This window comes from Pinus tabuliformis, chromosome 9, assembly GCF_031772625.1.
Source record: "Pinus tabuliformis cultivar Carrire ecotype Pingquan chromosome 9, CPIR1, whole genome shotgun sequence".
NCBI lineage: Eukaryota > Viridiplantae > Streptophyta > Pinopsida > Pinales > Pinaceae > Pinus > Pinus tabuliformis.
In genome coordinates, this window is record NC_142307.1 from 88723582 (window position 1) to 88734865 (window position 11284).

The following is an 11284-nucleotide window of genomic DNA, read 5'->3' on the forward strand; positions in this document are numbered from 1 at the left end:
CTTCGGGTCATTTCCTTTGTATTTTGGTTTTATAGCGGAAATGCGCTAATACACAGAAAATCCGAAAAACCCGGATTTAAAATTTTATGCAATCGGGCTTATAATTCCCATCGAATCCAGCCCTTATCGGCTTATCGCAAGTCACGTGCCCAATGACCCTTTGTATTGGGGATCATCGATCACTTGATTGTTGATCACCGATATTGGCGCATCGCTATTGGCATATTGCAAGTGCAACGGCCCTGGGGGTTCCTTCCTTTGGCCATGCCGATCACCAATCTGCCGATCGCTCCAATCGCCGATTATCACAATCGCATAATTGCATATTGCCCAGTCGCATGTCGCTATGCCTAGGGTCCCGATATCGGGTGAAGGCATACCTTCGATGCGATAAGTCAGAGGTCACAGTTGGGGATTCCTTCTGCCATTGCCTTAAGTCCTCCGCTTAACCCTTCCGATGCAAGTTTCCTTTATAAGGTGTTTAGCCCATTTTTAGAAGAAATTCCTCCTTTTCCAAAGGACAAAGGCAATCTTCTTTCTACGATAACTTCTTCGTCCGAAGTCCATTTTAGCCCATTCAAGTTGCAGTAGATTCAGAATGAGAAGATCTATGCAATGGGACTAATTCCAAGAGCATCCTTGGACTTTCATTTTCCTCTTTGAGGAACACTTCAGACTTATAAGTCTATCCAAGATCCATTTTGGATCACCAAAGCTTTTGCCAATTTCCTTATCCATAAACCAAAATGAACCCCCACTAGGACAATTTTCCCACCATTCAGCTTCGAATACATGTCCCATGACCTTGGTCTTATATTTTTTTACATGAATTTTTAACTGAGGTTGTTACATAAACAAACTCATCTTCGACGAATATGCTTTTATGCCTTCCTTCTTAAGATAATTCCTAAATCCTAGAACTTTCCACAAAACCCCAAAGAAAAATTCTCTAATTCCAATTTTGATTTCTAAACTTCCATTGATATTCATTGAAACAATTCATTACAACATATCTTATAATATTCTAAAACCTTATATTATATAGTTTATTTCCTTATGTCCTAGTCTTATATTACCACCTTATTACTTGAATTTAGAAATAAATGAAATAGAAAATGGAAGAAATGAGAAAAAAAATTAACCCTCCACACAATTGAACAAAATATGTATCCTAGGAAACCCAATAAGGGGAAAAAGCCAACTAAAAGGTGATACATATGCTTTTCTCTCTTTTCTTTAGCTATGGAAATGAAAGTATAAAAGAAAGAGGCACTCAATATCGAATTGGATTTAATGGCCTAAATGGCTACTACAACATATTTTCCTACTATGCTATTCTCTCACATCCCACTTTAAGATGCTATATTCAACTACGAAACAATTAAAATACTAAAGAATAGAACCCCTTCTCCTTGTAATAGCTCATTTTTTTACATAACTTGATAATTGTTTAAGGTTAGTGTTTTTTCATCCTCAAACCTTAAATAATGATAATGTTTTAGACCTCATAGAATCTTCTTGAAATTCCACACATGGCTAGCCCCACATGTGTGAGAAATAGGGGTTTCCATGGCATCCACTTGTATCATGGTGATCAACATGGTAAGCCACCATGTTGGAGGCATAACTTCCACATATGAGTTCCTATTAACATGATTTTTGCATTGTTGGAGAGGTCTTAGGGTGTATAATAGCACTGAGAAGATATGATCTATGCTCACAAAATTTTAACTTGAAAAAATTCCATTTTAGGGATAAAAATGGCTGGAGAAGATGTTAGGAACCAAAAATTTTAAATTGGGACTTGCCACTAAAATGGGCCCTACAATCCAATTCCTCCATATTTCCACCTAGAAAAGAGAAAAGACAAATGAAAAATTATATAATGATCCATTCCTGATCATGTGATGTCACAACCTCTAACAAGCCTTATAGTGACTAAAACTAAGTTATGATTTGAGAACATTGAACTCAGATACCATGTTAATAAATTCAAGAGCATTGTAGATGAACAAAATAGATACTAATCATACTTATGGTGCTTAGAAATAAAATTATCACATTGCAAGGCATACTATGTTGTTAGAAAACAACATATGCATAACATTTATCAATAACATGGCGATCTATATCAATCCAATTGACAATTTATTTATACTTGATTGCTTCAACTTTTTTCCTCAAAATAAGGTTGATTTAGTCAACCTTGTTCATCCAAGGTGGTTATTTGCTTAAACAAGCTCATTTTATGCACCCAAAGAACCCTAGTTGATGTTGTTGATACCACTACTCTGCACCCAATCAATTCTTACTCATCCTTCTCAAGACCACTAGTTAACCATTAGTTGACCATTTGACTACTTTATCGATGCAGTAGTTGATCCTCAATCAACCTCCTTAAAGTTTGTTTTACACACATTCCAATAATAAAAGAAGTATTTTTTTGAAAAGCTAAGAAAGAATAAACTTATTGTAGATCCTAATGAAAGTTTAAATTTAATTGAATTACATTAATTGAATGTATTTTAATTAATTAAATGGGATTCAACGATAAAAGGATTCCAAATTCTCATTCCTCCTATTCTTTATATAAGGTGTTTCTCTTGTGTCTTATGTTTCAAATCTTACTACAAATCTCCATGTATTTGGACAATGAAAACAAATATTGACCTTTGAATATATAACCTATTTTTAGCTCATTAAAAATAGATTATGCACAAAAACCATCAACATATTATTATGTATTAATATTTCATGTGATACAAACATATAAAATTTTTACTTATAAAAAACAATTAAATTAACATCATACAAAATGTAATGGACTTATTAAAATAATGGTTATATTTGTATTACAAAACTGTTGCAATTTCACTAGTAAGCATGAAAATACATATAAAACAGATATTTAGAAAAATATTTTGAACATGTCTAGAATTTGAAACTAATAGTCAAAGACAACAAAGAAATCATTAAAAAGGGAATTTTTGTATAATCTATTATAAGTCCACATTCACTCAAAAAAACCTAATAACAAGAAAACTTTAAAACACATAAAAGCATTACTAGATAAGACCAAGTTCAATGTTGAATTCATATTGTTGCCTTTAATTTTTCGTGGAAATAAAATCTCTATTCAACGTTTCCACATCCTCGTGGAGTTGTTGAAACACTTCCCCTTATTTTTTCTAAATAAATAGACAACATAGCAATTAAGTGGGTTATTAAGTTGATTATAACCAAACTAGCAACCATTTGTCCAAGAGATGCACATTCAACCTATAATTCCTTGATTTGCTTTTTCTAGACGTGGAGGGATTTTATGATAAAAATGACTTCAATGTGACTTGTTATCTTCTTAAGATTACATTCTGAGTGATAATAATTCCATTAAGTTTTTGTCTACCAATGTATGTCTTATGTCTACTTAGATCCCTATGAATTTTAAATCTCTCACACAAAGTGCATCTTCTCACATACTTATGTTCTATCTTGGGATGCTACCATAACCTTAGAGTCATCATATTTTATCACTAGTCACATGCAGGCTAGAACTTTTCACCATCCAATACCACAATATGGCTGAAAATATAGAGCTAACAACTTAACTTTAGCAAGATTTGATGGAACCAAAGCTATATTACTATGACAGTAATCTCACAAGCATGAATTGCATAGGAGAAAACTAGAGGGCCATGATATTCATGATGAAATACATAGAATCAGCTAAATCCCCATAATTCTATGTTGTCAATCCATAGTGAATCACAACATAAATCCAAGTTTGACATAAGTCCACAAATTTTGATCCAACCAAGGATGAAATTACAAAAGGCCAACTAGTGAGCCTTTATGCAATCCTAAATGCAAAAAAGTTGTAAGTTGTAGATCCAAAATAAGCAACAATTCCTCATTCTTCAAGGCCATTAGCCCACTTGCAAGGAAATAAATGTGCTAAGGTGGTTGAAGAGGTTGCACCAACATTGAAGTTTGTGATGAGCTGCAAAATTGACATATATTTTCCACCAAACCATTCCCTTTTTGTCTCATTTCATTCCTCCTCCTTGAATTTTTGAATCATTAAAATGTATCTTCTGTGATCCTCTGGCTTAAGGTATAATTCTCGTTGTATCTCTTTCATTTTCTTGTTTATATTAGAATAAATTTATGTTTTAAGAGAAGTTATCTTGTCTAGGTGTTATATACATATATGATTGATTGTGATGTGTGTAATAAAATGGATTGACTATGGCTACAAAAGGTTTTAGCCATAGGTATATAGTTAAAAGGAATTTTATTGTTAAGCTACAATATAAAGACATGTGGGAAGAAAACATATTGGTAGTTTGAAAATTAATGTATAAGACCTCTCATTTTGGAGATAATGGAGCCACCTTCCCCATCAATGTAAGAGATACCTCATTTGAACTGCATAGGCATACAAGCACCAAATTGTAAGGGCCAACAAGGCTAGCTTGACAAACAAGATTCAATGGACTATTGCAAAGAAATGTTATGGTTATAGGGCATCCCGACTGGGCACAAGAATCTCAGAGATGGTTTGAGGAAGGCACAATTTAGTTAAATGTAGGACCAAATCATAGGTTCCTCTATGTTTTAGTGCACAACACTTGTGGCCATGCCACAACATTACATAACCAACATGAATGAAACAATGCCCATGAGGAGCATCATCTCCCATCACAAATTGGATATATTTTGTTGAGAAGTGTAGCTTGTGAGGTACTCCCACAACCCCTAGGGTACCAATTTTGTGTGTATTTGACCCAATATATATATATATATATATATATATATATATATATATATATATATATAGATATATATATATATATATATATATAGAGAGAGAGAGAGAGAGAGAGAGAGAGAGATATAATAATGATAATAATAATAATAATAATTTGTGGGAAATGTACCCAAGTGGTGGGCTTTGGACCAAAACATGTGGGATAAAGACCAAAGAAAAAATAATTATTTATTCTATTGGTTGCAAGAGGGGCACCTTTGATGGGCTAATGGGCACCTAAGGTTACAATGGAGAGAGATAAAGTTAATGAAAATAATTTTGTTTCTTATGTTAATTATGTTTGAGAATGTAGGATTGGGTTGGCTTGGGCTAAAGAAAATCACCCTTGGTGCCAAAGTCACTCCACTAAAAAAACTATAAGTAGGAATGACATTGAGCTCATTTGACATCCATTGCAACTTTTCTAATGTGAAGAGAATTTTTTGTGGGAAACGTACCCAAGTGGTGGGCTTTGGACCAAAACATGTGGGCTAAAGACCAAAGAAAAAATAATTATTTATTCTATTGGTTGCAAGAGGGGCACCTTTGATGGGCTAATGGGCACCTAAGGTTACAATGGAGAGGGATAAAGTTAATGAAAATAATTTTGTTTCTTATGTTAATTATGTTTGAGAATGTAGGATCAGGTCGGCTTGGGCTAAAGAAAATCACCCTTGGTGCCAAAGTCACTCCACTAAGAAAACTATAAGTATGAATGACATTGAGCTCATTTGACATCCATTGCAACTTTTCTAATGTGAAGAGAATAGCCTAATAAGACTATAGATTCTCAAGGAGTCAAGCTGGAGTGGAAAGAAGAAGGACAAGTATACGCTTTCTTGTGTTCTAGTGCAAGCAAGAGATATGGAGGGCTGGTCTAGTTTGTTTGTGGTATGGTTATATGCATACGGGATGGGACATCTCTATGAATAGGTAATTATGCACCATTATAGAGGTACGAGACCCTTATTTCTGCCAAAAAGAGAGGTTGTGAGGCCTATGGTGAATCTAGAGTGAGGGTCGAGCTCCCTCAAGTAATGTGCAGGATTTTAAGGGCTAAGTACATGAAGTAACCCCAAATATTTGTACTCTAAGGTGACCGTAGGAAAGAGTAGACCTTGAGGTGGTTGTAGGAGCCTTTAATAGGGCCAAGAAGCCTCATAAATTGTGTATAAGGCAAAGAATCTTCAAGAATAAGTTGAGGCATTGAAGAGGTATGTGGCATTATTTTCTGTGGATGATTGCAAGAGTTTATATGGTTTTAGTCTATCCTTAAATGTGGGATAGAACAATGTGTTTTGAAGGCTATATACAATGGTATAAGAGCATCTACCCACTATGAGATTGTTGGTATATATGAGCCTATGAATAGTGATTTTGGATCATAAGGGTCATTATATGAAGACAAATTTGTGGAGGTTGATTGTACAATGTTTGGATGAGGTCACTTCACTGTGAGAAGTTAGACTTATGGAGTTGATTGATCAAGTGAATCTGGAGTAGCATAAGACATTATGAGTAGCTGAGTGCAGAGGCTTTGGAGTAGCAAAGTTCTTTATGAGAGAGGCTGGTAAAGGATTTTCCAGGTACACCAAGGATAAGAGGACCAAAGGGTTGTAAGTGAATGAGAAACTTCAACAAGTAAGCCACTATATTTGTTCTTTTTGTGTGGGTAGATTGAGAGTCAAACGTCATTGAACTCAAACCCAAGTTATTCCTTGAAATAAGGCTAATTGTAAGGGCCATGGTCCATGTACAAGAGCCCTATGTTTTTTGTATTAAAGTTGTAATATAAACATTTTTTGGATATGAAAATTCTCACATTATGCTTTATTGGTTCATTCCTATTACATTCCTTTGTGCAAAGTGCTTGGAGCTGTGTGTATTTCAATGTGTTTGTGTTTTGTTTTAGAAATAGACCTGATTCTAAAGTGCTAGGAAAAATGAATATGGTAGCAAAGATATTTTGTTTTTTGAGGACTAACAAAATTGAAAAAGTAGGTTAATGATATTTACAAAGAGTTGAATCTGTGAGGGAGTTTGTAGGTTTAGAGGGAGAATCAACAACCTAAGAAGAGTTCATGGTCAATGGGGATTAATGAGGATTCTACATTTAGAAATAAGTAACCATGGAATGGTATAAATAATTATCATGAGAAGAAGAAGTGATAGGATTATGGTGGCAAGGACGCTATTGAGGATAATTTTTTTCATTCTACAAGGTATGTTGTAGTGGTGAACACTAGAGATTGGACTAGTGTTGCTGACGAGTTACTTTAGATTAGTGGAAGTACCTCCCTCGCTAATAGGGAGTGTTGATAAGTGTAGCTTGGGAGGAACTCCCACAACCCCTAAGGTACTGGGTTTGTGTGGAGTTGACCTACAAAAAAAAAAATCGGGGCAATGTACCTAAGTAGTGGGATTTGGACCCAAAGTTATAGGCTAAATACCCAAGAGAAATCCAATGTTTATTATAAATTTTGCAAGAGGGGCACATTTTATGGGCTAAGAGAACCTAAGTTTATAATGGAGAGGGCTAAAGTAAATGAAAAGAATTTTATTTCTTATGTTAATTGTGTTTGAGCATGTAGGCTCTAGTCAGCTTGGCCAAAAGGATATGGCCCTTGGTGGAAAAGTCACTCCACTAAGAATACTATAAGTAGGAATGAAGTTGATCTCATTTGACATCCATTGCAACTTTCTTATTGTGAAGACAATAGCCTCAGAAGATCGTAGATCCTCAAGGAGTCGAGCTGGAGCGGAAAGAAGAAGGATGAGTATACTCTTTCTTGTGTTCAAGTGTAGGTCGAGGTAGGAGGGATTCTAGTTTTTCTTTCATATGGTTCTATGCATAAGTGTTGGGATATCTCTATGAACAAGCTGAGATTAATTTTTTTCTATTATAGAGGGTCTAAACCCTTATTTCTTCCAAACAGAGGGGTCATGAGGCATGTGGTGAAGTTTGAGTGAGGTCACAACTCCCTCAAGTCATGCACATGAGTTTAAGGGATAAATACATGAGCTAACCGCAAAGATTTATAGTCTGAGGTGACCATAGGAAAGAGAAAACCCTGAGGTGGTGAAAGAGCCTTTAATAGGGATGAGAAGCCTAAAACATTATATGCACAAGGTTGGGAACCTTCAAGATTGAGTTGGCGAATTGAAGAGGTACGTGGCATTGTTTTCTATGTAGATGATTTTAGAGTTTATATGGTGTTAATATATCCTTGAATGTGGGATAGGACAATGTGTTTTGGAGGATATATACAATGGTATAACATGAGCTACCCATTGTGATATTGCTAGTATATATGAGCCTATGAATAGTGATATTGGACCAACATAGTCATTGTGTGAAGGCAGATTTGTGGAGGTTGATTGTATAGTGTTTGTAGGTTTTAACCCTGTACAGAAATTACCTGCATACGAATTCTAAATCACAGAAAAATAAACAATGCGAGAGCATAACACATAAAACACATATGCACAGAGATTTTCCCCTGGATCCCAAAACCGGGACTACCAGCTTGATTTTTCATTATATTCCTTTCAATGTTACAATACATATTTATACATGCCGAAGCATCCAATACCATGGACCGAAAGTCATCGCGTCCGAAACCATGGACCGAAAACCATAGGTAGGTTTGCCCAACCTAATATAGGGTCCCAAAAAAAAATTTCCCGGGGCGCTGCCCTGGACCCCATAGAGGCGAGCAAACCCCTCGAATAGGGGGGGCTGCCGCCCCCCCCGCTACACAATCGGCGCAATGAAGCGAGGGCTTCACCCCCCCTCTAACCCCCCAATTCACTACGTGGGTTAGTTGTGGAAAGAATATAACACAACCCAACAATCTCCCACTTGTTGTTTTCTTTCCACACGGGGCCACAGGAGAGCTTAGTCATTTTTCCAGCCCTGAAATGCCCATTGTTTCTCTACACCAAGAGAACTTCTCAGAGCTCACAGATTTTGTCAATGCATCTGCAATATTCTTCAAAGTGTCCACCTTTACCAGCAACACCTTTTTGTCTTCTATCATATTCCTCACAAAGTGATACAAAACATCAATGTGCTTTGTCTTTGAATGATAAGCAGGGTTCTTTTCCAAGAAAATTGCACTTTGGCTGTCACAGTCTATTATTATAGCTCCCTGTACTAACCCCATACTTGAACACAATCTCTGCAACCAAATTTCTTCCTTGCTTGCATGAGTGGCTACCATGTATTCTGCCTCTGTAGTTGATAGTGCCACTATAGATTGTTTCTTACTCATCCAACTGAATGCACCTCCAAATAGGTTAAACACATACCCACTTGTATATCTTCTCTGATCTAGATCTCCAGCCCAGTCTACATCAACAATGTTGGAAATAATACTGAGAGGGGGGGGTGAATCAGTATTATCAGATCAATAAAACTTTTTCAATACTCAGAAACATATACGCTACTTCAGTTAAGTGAACCAGCGTGTACACGCTACTGTGTCTAAAGAAACCAGCGTATAACCAGAAATCTTATGATTCAGTTAGTTTATCTTCAGTAAATGCATCAGGACATTATTAACCATATTAAAAGTAAACAGGTGCAGTATAATAGAACAGATCATCACACAAAAGCCACACACATGAACACCATGATATAAGGTGGAAACCCAATGTGGGTGAAAACCACCTGCTGCAAGTCGTCTCTATCTTTCTTTAATAAGAAACTTCAGTTTACAATCTTTTGTACCGGTGCAGCCTTATACCAGTACGCAGGCTACAACCTGCAGAAGGCTCAACCTTCTCTCGTTTTCCAGACTCTCCTGGAAGGGAGCTCCAACCCCCTTTGCTCTTGTACTAGCTAAAATACTAGTACGTAGGTGCTGGCCTACAATCTTCTTTCTTTCAGGAACCACTTTTCATGCATTTTCAGACTGGATATTCCTGAAGCACAACATTACAATCTGAAGACCACAATTCATCAATTTTCATAACAGATCATACTAGCATCATCAATCTTTGAATCACTGAACCACTGAAACCCTGTCAACACCCAGTCACCAGAACATAGAGCAGACTACAGAACTTTTACAATAACAGTCAGACCCAACTGCAACCCAAAAAATTAAGCTTCAAAAGATATACGCTACTTCAATGAAACCAACCTGCGTATACACGCGCTTTTACCAAAGACAACCTGCGTACAGATCTAAAAATAATTTCTCATAACTTGCAGCTGTACTAGACATCAGTCATACTCAGAACATAACATTGCGTCAGTATGCAGATCTAAAAATATGCGTAATCAATCATATACCGATAGTTCATTTCAGACCATTTGATCCCGATCTATCCTTAGATCTAGTCTTCCATCAACCAGTGTGATCTCTCCTTAGCTTAGATCAAGCAACCCAGAACCTACATACTAGATCTCTTTCTTTATCAGATATTCAAGACTTTTTCATTGCACTTTCCTAATGATCTTCTTCTCCTTATATAGCCTTAGGCCCTTCACAATACCACGGTCCAAAACCATAGTAACATAATACCATCAACTTCAAAACTAGGGATCAACACGTCTGTCGAGATACCTTGGTCAAAAACATAGGCTCAAGTACCGAGGACTAACTACCACGGATCAAAGGGAAGCTTCTCGACATGTACGCTCTTTTCTGTTCATGAAACTGTGTGTATACACGACTTCGTATATAGCGAGCCTGCGTATCCGTGACTTAGTATATAGTGTACCAGCGTGTATACGCAACTTGGGCTTAATGAACCTGCGTATATGAAATTTCTCTTCATTCTTGTAGTCTGGACTGAGATCTGTCATCAAAGAGAGTTTCCATCAAGGACAACACCTGAACCGTAGCGCCACACCTGTGCCAAAATGCCAACAATCTCCCCCTTTGGACTTGATGGCAACCCCAAGATCCTTAGAATCATTCTCCCCCTTTGTCATCAAGGGCAAAGGGCTGTGCTCCCCCTGAGAACATGCTGATATCTCTGCTCTGCTGTGCTGAACATGCTCCCCCTAACTGTAGGCAAGATCTGTAAAAGATGTTCTTCAAAAAGAACCAAGACTTATACATCATAAAGAACCTTCCTATCACCAAAAGACTCAATACATACATCCATACTCCCAACCAAGAGGGGATACATTAGAAATCTACATTTAACAACAAATTACATTACATCATTCATCCCAGGCATAGTGGGGAAACCAACATAAGCCGTTACATGACCGTGACATCATAAAAGAGATATCACAAAAGAGATACATGACATAGAGACGAAAGATCTAGACCAAGACTTATGAAAGTCACCAGCAGCATCTGATAATCATCTTTTAGATCAGCAACCAAGATTTCCTTTTGTGCTCCTTCTCCTGAAATGAATCAACACTTGTGAACTAGAACCAAAAACATCTAAATGCCAACAGTGCTTTATTAGACTTTAAGTTGCTCCCCCTGAAACTGTGCCTGCTGCACC